Here is a 21338-nt window from a genome sequence, read left to right as displayed (position 1 = left end):
CTCTACACACCCTCCGCCAACCTGGAGAGAGCAACGGACTTGAACTCATGCTTCCTTCATGCATGAGTGTCCAAGTCGCTCCTTTACACCTGACAGGGGGGAGTTTCCCTGGTTGGACGTAGCTCGTGAAGGAACACGTTATTCCAATCAGTTCCTTTCCCCTCCATCAGGTGCCCCGGCTGGCCAGGGGGAGGCAGTTTAGAGACCAGGATTACTGCATGTTTTTGTGAGGGTACCTACCCTAGGGGACACGGGGAGAACATGCAAACTCCACACAGAGAGGCGCACGTTTGACATTAATGTGTGCACTCAACCCTAAAAGAGAGTATGTCTTTTTTGTCAGTGGTGGAAAAAGTACTCAAAGTATGAATACTGCAAAGTAGTAGTCCAGAATTCAAAATTTACTTGAGTAAAAGTACAAAATAATTGGTATCAAATGTACTTAAAGTACCAAAAGTAAGTACTCATTATGCAGAATGTCTCATTTCAAGTTTTCAAATGTATAAAAATTAAAAATCTAAAAGTTCTACAAGAGCTTGTACATTGGATGTTGAAATGGCCGAAATGTATGTATATTGGACTGAAGTGGTTAATGTATTTTGTAGTAAAAATCGAAATCTACAAAGTAACTTGTAACTAAAGTTTTCAAATAAATGTAGTACAAATATTATTTGCATCCAAGATGTAGTAGAGTAGAAGTAAAAGTATTGGAAGTTGGAATTACTCAAGTAAAGTACAAATACCTCAAAATTGTACTTAAGTGCAGTACTCAAGTAAATGTCCTTAGCTACTTTAAAGAACCCTCAGAAGGGCAGTGAGGAAAAGCTGCTCTGCTCTAAACGGCAGTAGAGACATTTGCCCTCCAGGGGGCACCATTAGCATGCTTCATGTGAATCACTGAGTGAGTGCAGCAGCAGCAGCCAGCAGCACTAGAAGATCTCAACCAACCAATTAAGCAGCACATTTGCCCTCCAGTACTGTTAGCACACATCACACACAAAAAAAAAAAACATTGTGGAAGTGATTTTCTAAAACAAAATAATTGGGACAAGCACGTAGTGCAAGGATTGTGGCTACGAATGTATACTTGTATATGTAGTTTTAAATCACTTTTTCTTTGTGACCACCACGCTCTGACTCAGGGTACGTTATCCTTATCAAATCATGCAATTAATAAATAGAAATAAGTTGATGGGTCGCACACACACCAAGAACTGCTTTAGTTTTTATTCTTGCACAGTGAATAACAATCCACCGTTATTTCTATTACTTGTATAGTTTATAATAAAAAATGGTATAGGCTTCGTATCTGGCTTTAGTGGAGATGTAATAATGGTATATGGTTAATCCAGTTAAAAAGAAAGTGCTGCCACAAGACATGTGCATTTGGGGGTGGGGCAATCCAATATGTCTTACGTTTCTAGTCTACAAAATTGTTCAAATGAACAAGTTTTATTTGAGGCGTGTACTTTGGTTGATGGTGGATGGAAGTGTGCATGCCACGTGTTTGGAAAAGAGATGACAAAGTATCAAACTGATGTGCATTGTGCATGGCATCAATCATCAATAAACATCCAATCTTAGCTGCAATATAAAGCGTGTATACTGCAGGACCCTTGTTTTCATAAGACAAAGTAAAACCACCAAGCAAAGAAAATGCATTTAAACTGTGACTGACAATGCGTCATGCACTGACATTTGACAACATGTCTATTGTAACTAAATGTAGCGGATCCTTTGATTTGATTTTGATGATCTGCTGTTATTAGCTTTGTGAATGAATCCCACACATTGACATTTGGACATGACAAATTGGATTATGGCTACACGTGAATGTCACTGCTGGTTCACGAACATAACTTCCACAAAGTGAAAGGTTATTTATTATAAAACAGCCAACATTTTGACCAGATTTGGCCAACACCTCCCTAACATTGGTGTGCATTCGTTTTTTGAAGTGTTTTTCCTACAGGTGAAGTTGTTTTTTTAGTTTAGTTTTTTTCTGCTTGGAATACACCCCCCCCCCCCCCCTTATTTTCTAACTAGGAAAGTATTCAGCTATGATGACATGCCCTCAGTGGGCGCGCCAGGCTGAAAGTGACATCATCGCTAGGCAGATTATTTTTTAAACAAGATTATTTTTTTACAAAAAATGTTTAGATTTTTGAGGGGCTCCAGCCCCTCCTATAGACCAATTCAGGAACGGGTCTCATGGTCGCAGAAAAAGTATTTCCTGTAGGCGGAGACGACATATCTGCAGTGTAAACAGCCAGCTCTTCTACTACATTGAATGGTAGAGTGACTGATGTTAGTCTGTTCAAACGTTACTCTTTTTACCTGCTTTTTACTAACACTAACTTTACAAAGATGCCCAGAACATCGGGATGAACCTGTGTAGTTTATGGCTGCTCCAACAGTAGTGGCAACATTCAACTTTGGAGAAAAAAATGTAATGTCAAAAAATACACTGCGGTGGCTGAGACCAGAGCCCTAGAGTAATTCCAAAGACCAAAGTTGAATGTTGCCACTACTGTTGGAGCAGCCATAAACTACACAAGTTCATCCCGATGTTCTGGGCATCTTTGTAAAGTTAGTGTTAGTAAAAACCAAGTAAAGGAGTAATGTTTGAGCAGTCTAACATAAGTCACTCTACCATTCAATGTACTGTAGTAGAAGATCTGCGAGTTTACACCGCAGATATGTCGTTTCCGCCTACAGGAAACACGTTTGCTGCGAACATGAGACCCGTTTCTGAATTCGTCTATACACAGGTTCAATGTTTGTCTTTAGTTCAATGTTTGTTTTGTAAACGCCATTGACAATGAAGGGAAAATGTATGTCAGCATTTACCTCATTACGTCATATTGTCTCTTTATTGTTAATGGCGTATAATGTTTGTGTTGGCACCGTTTGTTTTACATCACCTAATCAACATGAGTTAGACTTTAATATATTAGCGCCCCTCACAGGTGTGATTTTTATTATCGTGAACTTTTCAGGACTAGAAAACCTGCAGTTTCTATTAGCTTGGATTACCCTGTAATCACTGGTGGACGGGTTTCTGAACTGCCCACAGCCGCCCTCCTATGAGACACAGACCGAGTTGAAAATAATTGTGCCATCATGATTATTAGTGAGGACCTATTATATGAAGATAGGTTGAAAAGTGGCGAAGTGGTCTTTTAAGGATGTGGATCTTACCCGTTTTGGAACACACAACTGCGATTGCTGTCCCAGACCAGAGTGACGAAAGAAGACTACTCCTCAGAATGTCCCTGAGAGAGAGAGAGAGAGAGAGAGAGAGAGAGAGAGAGAGAGAGAGAGAGAGAGAGAGAGAGAGCGAGAGAGACAAGGGGAAAAGGTCAGGTTGCGTAATGCTCAAGTACATTATATCAGCTCCTCATTCATCACAAAGCACACACAGTGAAACAGATAAATGCCAGGGCTGTAGATCAGTGTTCCCATGCAGAGTCTTCAGTCTAGCAGTGTTGTTTTTTTCTTGTTGGTACTCTAAACATAGGGACATGTAGGGACATTGCTGTTCTTTGGAGTGGTTGCACCACTCAAAAATATTTAGAAAATAGCAGATCTACAAGAGGTGGTTGATCGGCTATTTTCATATATTTAAGGGTAAAGTTAAAGTATGTTTTTAGTAATAATAAAAAAATCACACCCGTGTGAACTGAGTGGTGCAACTCCGTGTGGCGTGTGGGGGTCTCCGGAACTTCCAGACCCACAGGAACGTGCCCAGGGTGCCAGGCCGGTTCCGGTGAGCCGCCTCACGTTCGAAATGGTCGAGAAATGACAGAGTTACTGTGTGGGGGAATTAGCATTTAGCAGACACCTCTCCCTCTCCCTCCCCCCCCCTCTCTCTCTCTGTAATTAGCAGGCAACAGTGCAACACTATCTCTCTCTCTCTGTTTCTAGCACAACAGTGCCACTTTCGCCCCTAGTGGTACTCTAAACATAGTGACATACGTAGGGACATAGGTTTGGACATAGGGACATTGCTGTTTTTTTGAGTGGTTGCACCACTCAAAAAAATCTTCTTAGTTTTAGTTAACACTCTGGCTGCTGCATTTTGAAGAAGTTGTAATGTGTCAGTTGTTTTCTTTCGCAGGACAGAAAGAATCCGAGCCGAGCCAAAAATCTAGCCGAGAGAAAACAACGGCAGGTGGATCAGCGTTTTTGCATCGTCCAACGACAGATAGGCTCTGATTCTAAGATGAAAAAAGGCAATCTCAATGGTAACATGATGAATGTCTGTATTAAAATTAAATTCAGAATCAATAATAATTAACCCAGATAATGATAACCCACATGTATTTAGTAACTTTCTTCTGTATGCACTATTAGCATATCGGCAGAGTTCTGACACTGTATGTTTGTTCACACACTCGATGAGATCCGAATCTGAGGCAGATGAGTTTTCTACTGCGCATAATGAGAGGAGAGGTGCTATATATAGCCTCTTTGTTCTCTGCATATTAGACATGGAATGCTGATGCAGTTGCGATTCGCCAATCGATGGAATCTATTTGCAGTGTTGGAAAAAGTAGTAACATCTTTTTTCTTAAGTAAAAGTATCGACAATACTGCAATCTATCAAATTGGACACACGCGTTCACACCCCCACAGGGAGTGCAGTGCCCGGTGTCGAGTCCGTCGGATAGCCGGTTGTCCAGAACCAGCACAAAAGCCTCTGCCCGGGCTTTGGACCTGATCACCCCTATATCTCCATATATGGGGCTGGCCTGTTCTGACATCACAATGCTTGTTCTGACATCTTGCATAGACTCCATATTTGGGCATGCCTGACAAAGAACTCCATATAGGCACAAAAGGGACACAGCCATAATAACTGGGTGAAACATGCATTTCTAACTTGCATCGTTCCAAGTAGGCCAGCGCCCAACGGGCACCACTCTAGTATATAAAACTCTGTTACGAGGAAGAGTCCGGAATTCTAAATTTACTTGAGTAAAAGTAAATTAAAAGTAAAGTAGTAAAAGTAAATTAAAGTAAAAAACTCAAAATACCATGTCATTAATATAGGCTACCTTAGAGTTGTGTGGAAATAATAATAAAAAGTCCCCCCATTCTGTGTTGCCTAGAACTGGAGGTCTGAGAAAAAAAAATCTGTAACATTATGAAGTACATCTCAGTGACATCATGAAGATGTACTTTAGCACAATGCAAGGAGTGATGCATCTTAGAGGAGTTCTCAAAGGGGGGTCCCAGGGGTCCTTGAGGTGGTTCCACGGCTTCCCCAGCAAAAGCAGTTTAAAACAACTGTATATGTTGCCTATTCGAAAATACTGTGGCTGATCTACAATCTCATAGCGATGCGTTTTTATTACTTGCGCAAGCAGAGCGCGCAAGTAATAATTTCTTCGTCTTCGTTCACCGCGACAGCCAACCCGCCATTTGATGTGTATGCAAAAAAACATCAAATCCATGCCTGGTTTGCTGGGACCAGATTACATAAATGACCATATGTCTTACGTCATCATTCAGAGTTAGTCATACGTATACTATATACATAATCAGTAAAATAAAATTGCAAATTGTGCCTGATCTGCTGGGACCAGAGTACGTGGTGTGTATATGTATGACTAGCTCTCTATGATGACGTAAGAAATATGGTTATTTGTGTAATCTGGTCCCAGCAAACCAGGCACAAATCTGCTGTTTTATTTGCATACGCATCAAATGGCGGGTTGGCTGTCACGGTTTTTGGCGCAAAGTAACCACAGTATACCGCTAATCAACTTACAACTACATACTCTATATAGTATATGTATAATGTATACGTATGTCTTACGTCATCATTTAGAGCTAGTCATACGTATACTATATACATAATCAGTAAAATAAAATAGCAAATTGTGCCTGATCTGCTGGGACCAGAGTACGTGGTGTGTATATGTATGACTAGCTCTCAATGATGACGTAAGAAATATGGTCATTTGTGTAATCTGGTCCCAGCAAACCAGGCACAAATCTGCTGTTTTATTTACTATATACATAATCAGTAAAATAAAATATCTTATGTAATCTCATGTACAGATCACCTAAACAGACCTTGCGAAATTAAACACATTTCTCGAAAACATGGTAAAGTATCTATCATCTCCGACTTCTGCAATTATGATAATAGGAGATTTCAATGAAGACCATTATACTGAGACAGATATAAGTATAAAGACCTTCATGTCAAGATTAGGCTTTAAACAATTAAATACAAATCCAACTACAGATTACGGAAGTATTTTAGATCATGTATATTTTAACAAATGTGAAAGTATTATTACAGAAATTGAAGTTAGAGACACATATTACTCTGATCATGATTTAGTATTAATATCACTATAGTCCAAGATGAAATACATTTAAAACAATTGACAATTTACAATAAATAATAAAATAATTATACTGTATAATATATTTTAATTCAGTTTATATACCTTTTTTTTCATCACATATCAATGATTTATTTTTCTTTCAAAAACTAAAAAGGGATCCAGAATATATCTACATTGATAAAACTGTATTTCTTATATAGATAGAAACTTGAACCATACTTAATAATACTAGGTGTTTATATGCATAAAGTAGGTAGGTAGCAAATAGTTACACCTAATAATTATACATTTCAAACGTTCCTTCACAGAGATACTGAGATTTGACAGTTTACAGCGGTCGAAAGTACTTGCGCGCTCTGCTTGCGCACTAGTTGGCCATTTATGGCCTACTAGTGTGCAACAAGCAAGTATGCACTCGACAGAGTGCAGTTCTAGTTTTATTTATTTTTTACATTTTATCCACACAAATCTTGTATTGGTGAGCCTGGCACAAAATGTTTTAAGATTTCTGTAGCCAAATACACTTTAGAACTACCATTTTAGAGATCTTTTACATCAGTTAATGCTGTTTTCCTGCTAGATGAAGCCTGCCATTTATTTTCTTTCTCCTCTGAAACCTGGAACTGTCCATAGCCTGCTGTCAGGATTTGTAACAAGCGTTAACAGTGTTGACAGGGAGCAGATGGGTACCGTTCAACAGACTGTCCACGGTCATTTGCTTGTCACAGTTGAGTGTACTCAAAGCATACTTTATAGACACTTCATAAACATTTCCTATCATGGGCAGGTACAGTACAGAGGAAATAGAGCATGCACCTCCACTCTAGCCCAGGTGCTAGACAAAAGGCAGTACAATAGAAAAAATAGAGTCTGCAACACTGGTATGAAAAACTCAGCTCCACTGGTTTATTTGATTCAACTGATTCCTGAAGAAGATCCTACAGGATCGAAACGTTGAATCAAATAAACCAGTGGAGCTGAGTTTTTCATACCAGTGTTGCAGACTCTATTTTTTCCCAGGTACAGTACAGCACAGTATAGTACAGTACAGCACAGCATTGATTCTAAAAGTGGGGTCAGAGGTCCTTGGTGGGGTTCCAGGGGGCCCAAACGAACCAGCATCACAATCATTTGAACCACTTTATCCATTTTATACATTGGCAATTCCAAAATAACAGAAATACAAGCTCACAGCTGCAAGCTTGTACGTCTGCTACTATTTTTAATCTTGAAAATATTAAGAGCTGTTTAACACAAATCTTATCTTCAGGGGGTCCCTGGCACAACACTTTTTTGTGCACACACGCATATTCGCACATACATACAGGCTGAGGCCATGTAGTTTGATCCGACGCACAGTCCTGAGTCCGACACCCTACCCAAACACAACCCTAAACCTAACCTCACAGGAAGCCACAGGTTAGTTTTCACCTGCCTCGCATGTCGGGAGCCATGGGTGATTTTTAACCCGGCCACGGGTTAGTTGTAACCTGCCACGCATGTCGGGAGCAACAGTGTTTTCTGACTAATGCCATTTGGACTGTTAGTACAGTATGTCTAACAAACGTATGCACCCCCAATCTGATACCAATCTGACACTTTGGAGCACGTTTGGCTGCAAGTCTGCAATGTTCGGCATGCAGCAGATTGGACGGACTGGATGGGAGTCAGTGCTAGAGGTGACAGTGTAGTCATGCTGTACATGGTGACACACATCCATATTGGACGGACTGGATGGGAGTCAGTGCTAGAGGTGACAGTGTAGTCATGCTGTACATGGTGACACACCCTCCCTCCCACACAATCACATACCCGATATTATTTGACTGTTCCGTGAACAATGTGGTCTGGATCTAACGCAAATCAATCTGGTATTGATATCTTACACCTCAATTTCCCTCATTTATTCATTTATATTTTTTGCATTGGCGATTGGCTAATTGCTCTCAATTTTTTTTCCCTTCACCAAACCATGTAAACATCATCTGTTTACATTTGAGATCAAAGTTCCCTGCCCTCCTCCTCTAGTTCTAACCATCTTATTGTGTAAGCTGACAAAGAGTGAACGCCAGCCCAGGTGCCCCATTTGAGGCATACTGATTAATTAGCTTGTATAATTAGTTTAATGATTTAGATGAACATGGCCATGCCCACCCACCACTCTATGCTAATGAACCTCTGTCTATAGTAATTAAAATGCCCATAACTTAAACATTAGCATCTGAGAAGTCCAGATAAACAACAGTGGGGGGTAGTGTGAGGTGGAGCATGGAAGCTAGCCAATATAGCCATGATACTGTATAGAGTAGCCCCTTTCTCACGGCAGGGACATTAACATAACTAGTTTGTATTATTGCCGTTATGCTAATTATTATGCCTACATCCCTGCTCTGGGCATGTCATACTAGGCAGTTCAGCGAAAATAGCCAGAAATAGCTATACCTGTTTATACAGAGGGGGGAGCCTATATAAAATGTTACCCAAAGCCTTCTTCTCAGACCAGCTCAGTGGCCTTGTGGTTAGAGTGTCCGCCCTGAGACTGGGAGGTCGAGGTTCAATCCCCGGCCAAGTCATACCAAAGACTCTACAAATGGGACCCAGTGCCTCCAGGGGGTGTACTTGTACATCAAGCTGCCTCACACTACAGAAACAGGAGATAGGCTCCTGCCCTATGGGCCTCATGGCTCGGCAAGGCTACTTACTTACTTACTTAAAGCCTTCTTCTTGGCACTCAAGCATCAAGGGTTGCATTGGGGGCTCGGAATAAATCCTCAAATTAGTGCACACACCAAATACTGTGTAAAAGTAAAAAATAAAGTTGTCTTAAAACCTCAACCCTTGGTATCAGTGGTAACACCTGTTGAGTTGGTGAGCAGCAGCGTTCCACTTCCTGCCATGTGTCTGATCTAAACAAGCCAATTGAAGTTGCAGGTCATGCGTTTTAGGTTGAGTCATACTCAAGATACTGGAGGAGAAACACCTCCAACTAATGAGGTGCTCTATCTCAGCCCAATTAACACCAGCAGCGCTGAAGGCACATTCACCGCCTCAAACCTCAAATTAGACAGGAAGTGTGATGCAAGATCCAGAAAGTCAGAGAGACCTGGCTGTGTATACTCTCTGCATTACAAAGAGCTAATTATCACGCTAAAATTGGTTCTGTGCCAGAGTGCTAGATGTTTTTGGGGGGGTTCAGGCAAAACCAATTTGTTTCTCAAATCTGATCTTTAGAACTGACTGTTCATATGTGGACAAATTTGACTGAGGGACTTTCGTTTTTTTTTTCATGTCATATGAAAGTAGAGAATCATAGCTTCAAATTGACATATTGGTGGTTCAGTTTGACCCACCTCGCGTCAGCAGACTTTCCACGTCGGAGGAAAGCCTGGTCTGCATTCCAAAATGGCCTGTGTCATGGCCCGTGTGATTTGGTCTAGGCCACGCCACCACGGATATGAAAAAAATAAAAAAATAACGGTGGTTCCAGTTGAAGGGTTCCGTTTTTTTGGCGCCGCTTTATCGTGGTTACCCCAATCCCCATTTAAATGCTTTTGATTGATTGATTGAAATATTTATTAACAGTTTGTACATTTCAAGCACAAACTCAATACAAAGACTGTTAACTGTGAGTGGACGACCCAATTAAGCATTACACTTGTTTACAAGAGGTTCCACATTGTTCAATTCATCAAAACATTTAGAGACGTACAAAATCGAGTAGAATTGAGTAGATGCCATCATTTTGGAGAGACCTACACCACCGATGCCGATACAATGCAGATGTTTTGGACCGATGATGGTTACTAATCAATTAAAATAATAAGAAATACATTTTAAAAACTAGATTACAACATTGAGAACATTTAAATAAAATATTTTGGCACAAGGCTTTTTCTTTCAAAATGAAATGTACCCTGACTTTAGGGATGCAACGATACAGGTTTTTTCCATATATACAGTATGTATTTCCCAATATTTTGCAGATATCCGATATTTTACATAGCAAAAAATGTAAATACAAAAAAATCTATGTTCAACTATTAGTGTAGATTTGCGTCCTACACACATTATCCGTTCGACACAATTTTATGTCATAGTGTCCTAGCAAATAGACATGTTACATCATGATGATAAGAGCGCCCCTCACTTCACAGGAGACGGGTGTGATTTTTTAGGATAGGGTTCAAATGAAAGAGCAGTCATACTATTAATATTGTTTGTTTGTGGCTGAAATATACAGCATATCTCTAAATAGCAAACAATGTACAAATGCTCTAGAATAGAGTCTAACTATTAGTTTAGTTTCACCAGTCGCTATGAGTTGGAATAGAAGATGGATATACTGTACCAAACAAACTATTCCTATAAGCTTAAACTATGCCGCAATGCAATGCATCAAGGGTTTTATTGCGTAGGCCCTAAAATTTTGATGCAGGGAATTATTTTGGGTAATACTGGTTTGGTGGTTCCAGCCTGATGACTACAAACCAGTGACTACGACATGACGTTTGTTCTTTCCGCTCCCGAACGGATCAGAAACCCCAAAACATTGTCGGCCTAGTGCCTATATCTGCAATGGTTGCTGTGGTAACAACGTAATGGAGGCTCTGTTGTACAAAGACTTATAAATCAGCAACAAAAAGGTTGAATGCAGATGACCTTCATCAGGTATGTATATGGGTCAAGTGGTAAACAGACAAGATGAGTGATCTGATGCTGCTGAGTTTTTATACCAATACGCAAAATGCAAAAAATAATGATTTACAAGAATCAGTTTCCATGTCTGTCTGTTTTTCTTTGTTTTTGTTTTGTTTGTTTTTTATCAAGTCTGAACAACAAAAAACGATCCGATTCAAATCTGGACATGACAAAAATCTGAACATAACCTCGACATTTTCCTGTACTGACAGTATATCTTTTACACGTGTGACTCAAACCTGGGCGATATCTCTGGTCTCTCCCTCCTCCGAGTGGGAGCATCAGCATCCTCATCCACTTGGCCAAGACATAAATCGGAGCATTTATGACATTAGCCCTTGCACAGTAAGTAACGCAGACATGTGCTCAGCTCATAAAACCACAAGTAAGAGGAGATGGATAGTACTTGACTATACACTACTCTACTACCTCCTAAAGGCCCAGACAAATGGGAGCAGTCTGAAAAAACGGGACCCTTCTCTCTCCCCAGTACATTGCCTCATTGCTGGGAAGATCTCCACCCTCCACCCAAGTCGTAAAAAGAGGTAATTTACTACAAAGTTTGCTGCTGACAGGGCGTAGGAATTACAGCACTGTCAGGCCTCAACAAACAGCAAAGGAAATGGAATATGGAATGTGATAGCGGGGAGATGGCGGCGGTGCTTCATGTCGTAATATATTATTATGAAACAACTTGAATGCAGGCGTGGAGCCAGACAAGAAAGTGCCAGTCCTGTTTTGCGCATCCAGAAATTGAAATGAAATAAAAACACAATGTGGTAAAATGCATTGATCGGAATTCCGTCTGATCTTGTAGAATGAAACAGTGTTGTCAATGCACGTGTCCCGAGTGCATTGCTCCTGGCTCTGTGAACGGCAACATGCTCCAGATGCCACCTCCCTAAAAAGCCTATTATTATTTTTTTCTGTTCTTTTTTCACCTAAACGTCATCAGTGATGTTCATTGCAATGCCATTTCAATGCCATTGGTCATGATATTTGCATATAAATACCCCCCACAGAGGCTGAAATTCACACAAATAAAAAATGTCTGGACTCTGTGCAATTTTGAACATTTTTTAACCTAAGACTTTTGACCTTTACCCTAATAAAAGTAGGTAAAATAATTGTAATATATGTTTTTTTGTGATCATTAGAATGTCTATAACATGTTTTATTCATTATTGTGAAAGATATCCCCAAAATGTAAATTATTAATGTATTATATTATTATATAATTATTATAAATTTTTCATCAAACTTCTTCTTTTTTTTTTTTTTACATATTTTTTAGTCTTAGTCCTAGTAGTACAAAGTAGTAGTAAGGTTGAAATCAATTTTTTGCAAGTAGAAATTAATGCGGGTGTTAGAGGGTTAATGAAACAATGTGAGGCAAACACATGGCATTAGGAAGAGTCGTATTCCCAAAGCTGCTAATTGCTGCACGCTACAAAAAAACTGCTTGTGTCTGTGTGAGTGCACGTTGCCGGCAGGTGCGCAACTACACTTGTGCGAGCCACCATCACAGCTCTCAAGTTTGACACCATTGTGTCAAATATTCGATGCACAGCATGTCAGCTCTATGCAGTGCTATGCTCAAACACGCCATCTAAAATAAGAACTGGCTATGGCGCTTATTCTCTCTGTCTCGCTTTCTCTCTCTCTCTCTCTGTCCTCACAGCTGCCCGGGTGGCACACAATGGCGTCACTTGTAGTCGTAGAGGGAGGTAGTTAGAACAACATATGTCTGTTTGACGGACATCGATGATGGTGTAATCCTGATGGCTGCCATGCTGCTCACGATTTGCGTCATATAACCGGAAAAAAGACACATTTTGGGCAGGCAATGAGGACGTGGGCCGGTTCTCTAAGGAATTCATCCATATGGCAAGAATGCAGAATGTATGCAGAATATAGCATATGATGCATGTCATATTCAGGTTCATATGGATATAGGAAATGTATGTCTATAGCTAATGCAATTTATATTTCCATGTGGTCAGGAGGCTGAAAAGGTTTGGGAACAACCACTGATGTAGCGGATGCAGTGAACAGGCCAGCGTGACAACACCATACGGGTATGTTAATTTACACAGAGTCAGAGTCAGATGGCTGTTGGTGTTCTTTTAGAAAGACGTCCGTTTGATCCACCACAGCGGCTGGTGCTTTGACAAAGACGTTTACAGACTTTCAGTGAACACCTATGGTGTGTACGTGCGTGCGTGCTTGTGCGTGCATGTTTTTTTTGTTGGGGCGGCGGTGGCTCAGGGGTAGAGTGCCTGGATGGTAACCGTAAGGTTGCCAGTTCGAACCCGGGCTCCCCCAGAGTTACTGTCGAAGTGTCCTTGAGCAAGACACTGAACCCCTAATTGCTCCCGATGTGCTAGTTGGTGCCTTGCATGGTTTCCGCTGCCATCGGTGTATGAATGTGTGTGTGAATGGGTGAATGTAATGCACAATCTCTGTAAAGCGCCTTGGATAAAGGCGCTATATAAATGCACCATTTACCATTTACCATTTTGTTTATGTCCAAATCAGTGTGTGAACCTGTGTGTATGAATTTGAATGGTGTGGTGTGTGGTTGCAGTGGAAGGAGTGAAAGGTCGAGAGAACACACACACGCTATTAAATGGCAGATGTTGAACGGAAAAGTGCGACAACTTCAGAATAGACTCGACACACTGCTACCATATACTGTATATCCCAGGTTGCACTGCTCCCATATCCCAGGTTGCGGATGCAATTTTGCAATCTTCTGAACCTGACAGGTCACTTGGCAGTGTAGACATAAGGACAACACACACACACACACACACACACACACACACACACACACACACACACACACACACACACACACACACACACACACACACACACACACACACACACACACACACACACACACACACACACACACACACACACACACACACACACACACACACACACGAATGCAAATGTTACAACTTAAATGGGCTACCAAGCACAGGAATAGAAAAGATTGTGACAATAAGCCTCATATCACAACATTGACATCGATCCATTGTCCAGATGGCTTTTCAAGACGCTCCTTTTATACACCCCCATATCTCTCTCTCACCAAAAGTCTATCATAATCTGCTCATCATGTACTGTACTATCCTAAGCGTTTATAGGATATCAAATGTAACTTTCAGCGCACTGAGGTCAGCATGAGACATGAGAGCAAGATGGGTGAAAAAAAGACTTAAAGTGGTAAACTCAAGGACATGGAGAAATAGACAAAGACGGGGCTTGGCAGGAGGAGAGAGAGAGAGAGAGGCATACGGGAGATGAAAGTGAGCGTTAAGGAGGAAGAAACACGTGGAGGACACAGAGAAGCAAAACACATTAAAGGCTGAAGTGGAGAAATTAGATAAAGAGACCGTGAGAGACAGGGAAGGGGGGCAGACGTGTGGGGCTCTTAAGAAACCCTACGCCCGTTCACCTTCTCCCTTTTCCAGTCAGCCTTGCAGAAGATGATAGCATTGATCATCTTTTTTTAAAAGACTGCTTTTTCCTGTCACTGTATCACCGCATGTCATAAAGATGACTGGTCGAGTTGCCTTAAAAGGTTTCTCGCACGAGATCCGTTAACTTAGATCGCCTTCCCGCGACCGCGCCTCCTTTTCATGTGGCGAGACTGCAGATGAATGAAAGCTCACTTAGGGTGTCCTTCCCATCGATTTTCTGTGATTTTCTATTTTTACACATTAATATCAAATCGTCGAACGAACAAAATTACTCGTAGGGATGTTGAACAGAGAGGTGGATACGTTCGAACCGTTTGAGGAACAGTTTGCACACACGGCCGCATCGATCAAAACCGGATGCTTCCAACAAATCACTCCTCACTCCTTCCTATGACAGATTTTATTTTTCTATTGTCCTGAATGATGAACTGTTTCTGGTGTGCATCTGCACCCCTGGTCCCATCCTATCAACACTCCACCCCCACCTGGAATCCCCAGCCTCAATGTGCAGTAAATAGATTTTGTTCTGCAGATCTCTCACATTTTCACCAATATATTAATCCACTCGTCAACAGCATAAATTATATATCTTGGGGAAGAAGTTTGCGGGCTGTCCCATGCTTCAGCTTATTAGCCGACCGGGGATCAATTTATCACCTTTGAGAACAAAGAACGGATGCGTCGGGGGGATTATCTCTGTCTCCGTGATTTATGGCTTCGGACGGGAGGCAGGGCATTTTTGGGTCATGCAAATTCCTCCCATTACGAGAGCCCTGCTACCTCCTATACAGCCCTCCTGCTCTTGCATTAATTTGCTCCGCTGCTGAGAGGAAGAGCGGAGAGCGCGGAGGGACAACGGGGAGCGCGTATACCGAGTGGGTGGGCATTAGTTATTCAAAGAAAGATAAAGGATGGAGAGAGAGAGATAGAGACACATGCAAGCTGACCCCCAGGCAGGCACGTGCACACATAGACATCAAATGGGACTTGAGCCCCCAGTGCTTTTACCCGTCTGTAAAAAGCTGCCCTCTCTCCAGACCATGAATGCAGCATTTTGGTGAAAGAAATGCAAATGCCCTCTCTTTCCATGCCATACCGGAAGGAAACATCCAGGAGAATTGCCTTTTCCCGACCTCGCCTGAACTTAAACGCAGCATTTGTTCGCTGAAAGAATTGTCGCTGTCCATCCATGTCGTAGGCCGCGCATCTTCAGCAGCTAAAGAGTGCTGGGTCACGCCCAGAAAATAGCTGATCTCTAGCTGAGCTACAAGTCCCTGCTGACCCCTGATCAGTTGACAGACACATTTGTGGATGATAGCTCAAATCAGGTCGCCTACGGAATTTACCCTAATTCTGGGCTTGGCAGAAATATTGCTTTGTGAAGAAACCGCAGAATCCTGTGCAGCAAACATTGTATTAAATGCTTAAAGGACCACTTCACCACCTTTCAACCCATCTTCATATTATAGGTCCTCACTGCTCCTCAGTAATAATCATGATAAAATGGCACCACCTCATAGGAGGGCTGTGGTCAGTTCAGAAACCCGTCCACCAGTGACATCATCGTTAGGCAGATTTATTTTTAAACAAGGTTTTTTATACAAAAATGTTTAGATTTTAATTATCTTGAGAACCATGGCTTCCTTTTTCGCAACGCAACTTTTCGGGACTAGAAAGCCTGCAGTTTCTATTAGCTTGGATTTCCCATCGATGATGGTGGTCTCTGGTGGTGGTGTTTGTGACCTGCCCACAGCCCTCCTCCTATGACAATTTTTTGCTATTTTATCATGATTATTCGTGAGGTCCTATTATATGAAGATAGGTTGAAAAGTGGTGAAGTGGTCCTTTAAACCCTTTGTTTACCGGGATCCCTCAGGGGTCTATCCTTGGCCCCCCTTATTGCTTTCCCAACCAAATTAGCCAAATTAAAGCTTCAAAACACGTTGCGTTGCGAAGTGCTGTGAGTTTGTGGATTAACCTATTATGACATGCCCAGAACAGAGAGACAACAGGGTTCAAGTGATTAAAACAGATGCTGGTGTTTGTTAAAATGAGATGCTGGCGTTTGTTAAGATGTACCTGCCGTTTGTACCACTAGTCTGTGCTGTTGGCCCAGCAATACACCACTTGCTCTCGTGACCCACTTTTCATTGTGTGGCTGGGAAGGCGGTGAAATGTGACTGCCTCGCCTCACCTGTGCTAAGTAGCTACAGGGGCCGGGCTCCTGTTTTACTCACGCCTCATTTGTAATCGTCCTCCATGTAAATGACATCTGCAGATTCACAGGAGGCTTGTGGGAAACGTATTCCTCCGGAAAGATTAAGGGCCAGTGGAGCTGTTTGGCAGCGTTGGTTGATGGAGCATGGCTGCTTTTATTTTGCACGGCGGTTACAGGGCGCATTCGACACGTTGCATCACCTATAGCTCTGGGCGTAGTAGAGTGCAAAGAAACCCCTCATCATCATCAGATGAGAGGGCGGGAGGGAATGGGGGAATATTATGACATGGGAACGAGGATGACGTGCTGCGATTTGAGGTTTCAGATTGTATGCAAATGTGTGTGCAATGTGTGTGTGCGTCCCTGCGACGCACACACACACACACACACACACACACACACACACACACACACACCATTACAGATAAACAAGCCCAAAGTATAAGAGCTACAGTACAAGCTAGTTAAATCTGACTTGCCTAACTAAGCCTGCAGTGCAGATACCATTACATGTATTTTCAGAATGGACAAAATTATTGTATTTGTTTAATCCAGAATGAGATCAATATCGGTTATCGGCCATAACAGCAATTAAGTTATATCGGATATCGATGTCGGCCAAAATGTCTCATCGGCACATCTCTATAGACTGTATGCTTGTATGAACAGGTATGCATGCATGTCTAACTATGCGCAGACATAATCCAAAATGATGTGTTTGTGTGCGTGTGTGCGTGCGTGCGTACGTTTGTGCGCGCCTGCCTGCCTGCCTGCATGCATGCGTGTGTCATACACACTCCCCAACTATGTGAAAGCCTTTATAGCCTGCTCTGGATTGGGTGCATCTTAGCTGCATACAGGGTGTGCATGACTGTGTCCCTGTGTCCGCCTGCAGCTTTAACCTGCACAACTCACTCGCCACTGTCTTGGCTCACGTCCAGCCCCATCCCTCCTTATAACAAACGAGCCTGCACTGGCCAGCAGATCTCTCCAACACCTTACCTTGGCGCACTTGTCTTTCTCTATCCTCTCTCCCTCCCTCCCTCTCTCCCTCTCTCTCTCTCTCTCTCTCTCGCGCACAGTCACTCGATATGTGTTTCCTCTCGTTCGTGGTGTTCCAATCCTTTTTTAGCACTCTATACCCTTTTAGTGTCCAAGACTCGGCGTTCGCTGAACGGGCAGTAATGAGCGGAGGACAAAAGCAAAGAGAAACAGCGAAGGTGTGTCTCTGTGTGCGTGCGTGCGTGCGTGAGAAAGAAAAGGAGATAGGAAGAGAGGGGATAGGAGGAGGATGAGTGTTATCTAACAGGATTAAAGGAGAACAATAGGATGGAGAACACTTAAAATACTCATGACATGATGAGCCCTCCTGCTGAAGAAGAGGATGAGTAACAAATGCTGGAGCACTCTGGAGACTCTCTCTCTCTCTCTTTCACACAATACCCCTCGCCCCCCCTCTACCCCTCGTCTCTCTTCCTGTGTCACAATCAGTATCTCCTCTCCCTGCTTCCGTATGTTTATTCTTATGTATACGATGCCTGCTCTAGTCTCTCTCTCTCTCTCTGCTAGGGCAGGATGGGTCTCGTGGGAGCCATGCTAATAATTTGTGCGTGCGTGCGCAAGTGGCAGAGAGGCTGAGAGGCTTTAATTAACCAATGTAAGAAATGGAGCTTCTATTCAGGTGACACAAAGCATAATATGCTCAGACACACCACGGCCGCCATACCCTGAGGAAGGCCGTGGTACCGCTCGCTACGTGTGGGCTATCCCAGTCAGTGTTTAACTCAATTCAATGAGGAAATATATACTACACCTTGATAAAGGCTTTTAAACCTTTTCGCCAGTGACCTGTTTTTTCTTTCTCTGTTACACCGTGAGGTTGGATGGAGGAAGAGAGAGAGAGAGAGAGAGAGAGAGAGAGAGAGAGTGAGAGACAGAGCGAGCTGCTGGTAGATGATGAAAGATCTCCTGTCATGAATCTGGCTCCATCAAATGTTTTGGTCCAATTCTGCTCGCATCTTTGGGAGGAAGTATCACCGCATGGCCAGATAATGTGTTAGCTACCTTTACTGGTCTGCTGCCCACCCGTCCAACACACAGGACTCTGAAAGGTGGAACAGCACAACACAACCGTCCAGGTGGACAGATAGAACTTCCGGAGAGAGAGAGAGAGAGAGAGAGAGAGAGAGAGAGAGAGAGAGAGAGAGAACTTCAAATGCTCAGCCTGCCTTGATCGCCAGCGCCAGCTATCTAGCTAGCTTCATTCTCTCAAGATAGCTATACCACTTGCCAGCGCCGAAAATATCTCCAGACGCACTCCACACTATATACACCCAAACGCTTGCTCTTCCCCCAAAGACCTACACGTGCGTGCGCAGAGGTGCAAGACTGTGTGAACTATAAACATACATACTCACTTACGTAAACATGATATTTATAGCTACACGCTCACAGATATACACACTGGTGTGGGCACCACACACCACCACGCACTTACACACAAAAACAATGCGACACAGCCCTTTTTTGTCAGAGGAGTTGTGATATATCGTCATAATAATATGTTGTATAATTTTTGTGTTATGCAAGTTCGACAAGCGCAAAACACGTAGGGCGCTAATTTCTGGGGCGGGGGTAAAATACGGAGATGTTTCTGCCCGACAGCAGCGATATGCAGCAATTGGCTGCTCTTTGAGTGTGTTTTAAGGCGGTAAACGAATGTGTTTACCGTTTACTCTTGCTGTAAGAAAGCTTCTACTTGGCAGATAATGTATGTGGATGAGGTCTCTGGAGTTTGTGCCAACTCCCTCTCTCTATCACACAACAAACATGTGACGGCAGAAGAGGGGCGAGGAGAGAGAGGAGGCTCTGCGGCGTTTGTAAATAGGGCGCCATTTGAATATTTCTCGCTGCACGGCTTGTGATTATTGAGCTTTCATTTCTTTTTGGAACATCAGCTTTTCCGTGAGGGGGGAGATAAGTAAATAAATAAGATTGTGCGCCGCTGTGGGTGTGCTTGCATCTATCTGCATGTGTGGGGTGAACTTTATCTCTCTATGTGTGTGTGTGTGTGTGTGTGTGTGTGTTGTGTGTGTTTGTGTCCTTCTCGGTCATGTCCTTGGCGAGTTGTAATTATAGCGATGGCCATGGTCATATGCAGCAAGCAATGACATCTCATCAGCCATGTACGTATACTATATATAGTGTCTAGCTACACTACGGGCCTACGGCGTAATTTTGTTGTACATGTTTTTATATATAATTTTTATATTGTCTATTTAATGATGGAAATCACAGCAATAGAAAGGCACATGGAGCCAGTGTCGGCAAAGTACATTTGTAAAATATAAAATAGTATATTATTATAACCCCTTTTGGTGTTTTAAAGCATTATGTTTCACTTTGGCTATTGAAAAAAAAAAAAACAGATCTACAAGCTTGTATCTGCTATGAAAAATGGCACAATATTTTTAAATTTCGACGTCAGGCCTAAATGGGTTAATACAAAACACACTCAAATACAGTGAAAAAGGACCAGGCATAGTATTAAACGAATTAGAGACATTGCCATGATGAAACACAAACAAACCAGAATCCCAGACCTGTATTGTCATTAATTAATTAGAGAGTACCGTCTTAAAGTCCTAAACCTTTAGACGTGTAAAAAAGTTCAATGAAACCAACCACAGAATCAACAGCCCTCGTCTGCACAGTCAACAGTTTGCCTTTTCCCCATCAGTACAGAGCTTCCTAAAATACTCTGTCCAACCTTGAGACCAAGCCCTTCAGTGACGTCAATGAATAGAAGCAAACCAACAGAAAAGATATATGGCTCTTACGAGAAGCTTAATAAGAAACTATAAATACGTTTCTGAAAGTAATACATGTGTTTTCTTGGCATAGTAATCAGTAATATGATTATGTGATGCCAATGCCTGCCAAGAGCAAAGGCACAGGTCACTTTACAGCTTTTATACACATTAATGTTTTAACCCATTTAGACCCGAGGACGATTCTACAAATACCTTCTAAATCCTGACCGTTTTCAGAAAAACCCATGTTTCTATATCGTTCTCATTTTCATGTCAAGGACCCCGAAGATTATATGTACTATTTGGCCACCGACCCCCATCTGAAAATATGTTGTTCCAGGGACCTTCCAGAAGCAAAGATTTGGATTAAAAAAGTTCACCCTGGAAGATTATATTCAAAGTTTTGCACCACATTGTCACGATTTTTCAAAAATAGCAGATCTACGAGTTCGTAGCATGGCACTCGGTGGCCGCGCTATGAGCTTGTAGATCTGCTATTTTTTCAATAGCTAAAGTATAACAGAAAAACTGTTTTTTCCAAGTGCAGTGAGGCTCATAAACGATCTGCGGAAAATGAAAAATAAAGTGATTCTGATTACATAATGCTTTAACCCTTCTGAACGGGAACCCATTTTGGTGTTAGCATCATGTCATGCTTTAGCTATTGAAAAATAGCAGATCTACAAGCTCATAGCGCGCCACCGAGTGGCGCACTACGAGCTTGTAGGTCTGCTATTTTTGAAAAATCTAA

General features: G+C 42.1%; 1 protein-coding gene across 20 annotated transcripts in view; it reads right to left on the bottom strand.

The window, feature by feature from the left end:
• LOC310875778 (receptor-type tyrosine-protein phosphatase delta) overlaps window positions 1–3277 on the bottom strand; it is a 337144-nt gene extending 333867 nt beyond the window's left edge. For all 20 annotated transcript variants that reach the window (XM_083789123.1, XM_083789126.1, XM_083789140.1 and 17 more), the window contains exon 1: window positions 3202–3277. The gene's annotated coding sequence lies outside the window, so the exon portion shown is untranslated. The remainder of the gene's footprint in view (window positions 1–3201) is intronic.
• Between the last annotated feature and the right edge of the window lie 18061 nt (window positions 3278–21338).

The sequence above is a fragment of the Protomyctophum parallelum genome (assembly GCF_964188405.1).
Source record: "Protomyctophum parallelum genome assembly, chromosome: 18".
Taxonomy (NCBI): domain Eukaryota; kingdom Metazoa; phylum Chordata; class Actinopteri; order Myctophiformes; family Myctophidae; genus Protomyctophum; species Protomyctophum parallelum.
Note: the sequence above shows the minus strand (reverse complement) of the source record. Positions and strands in the feature narration are given on the sequence as shown.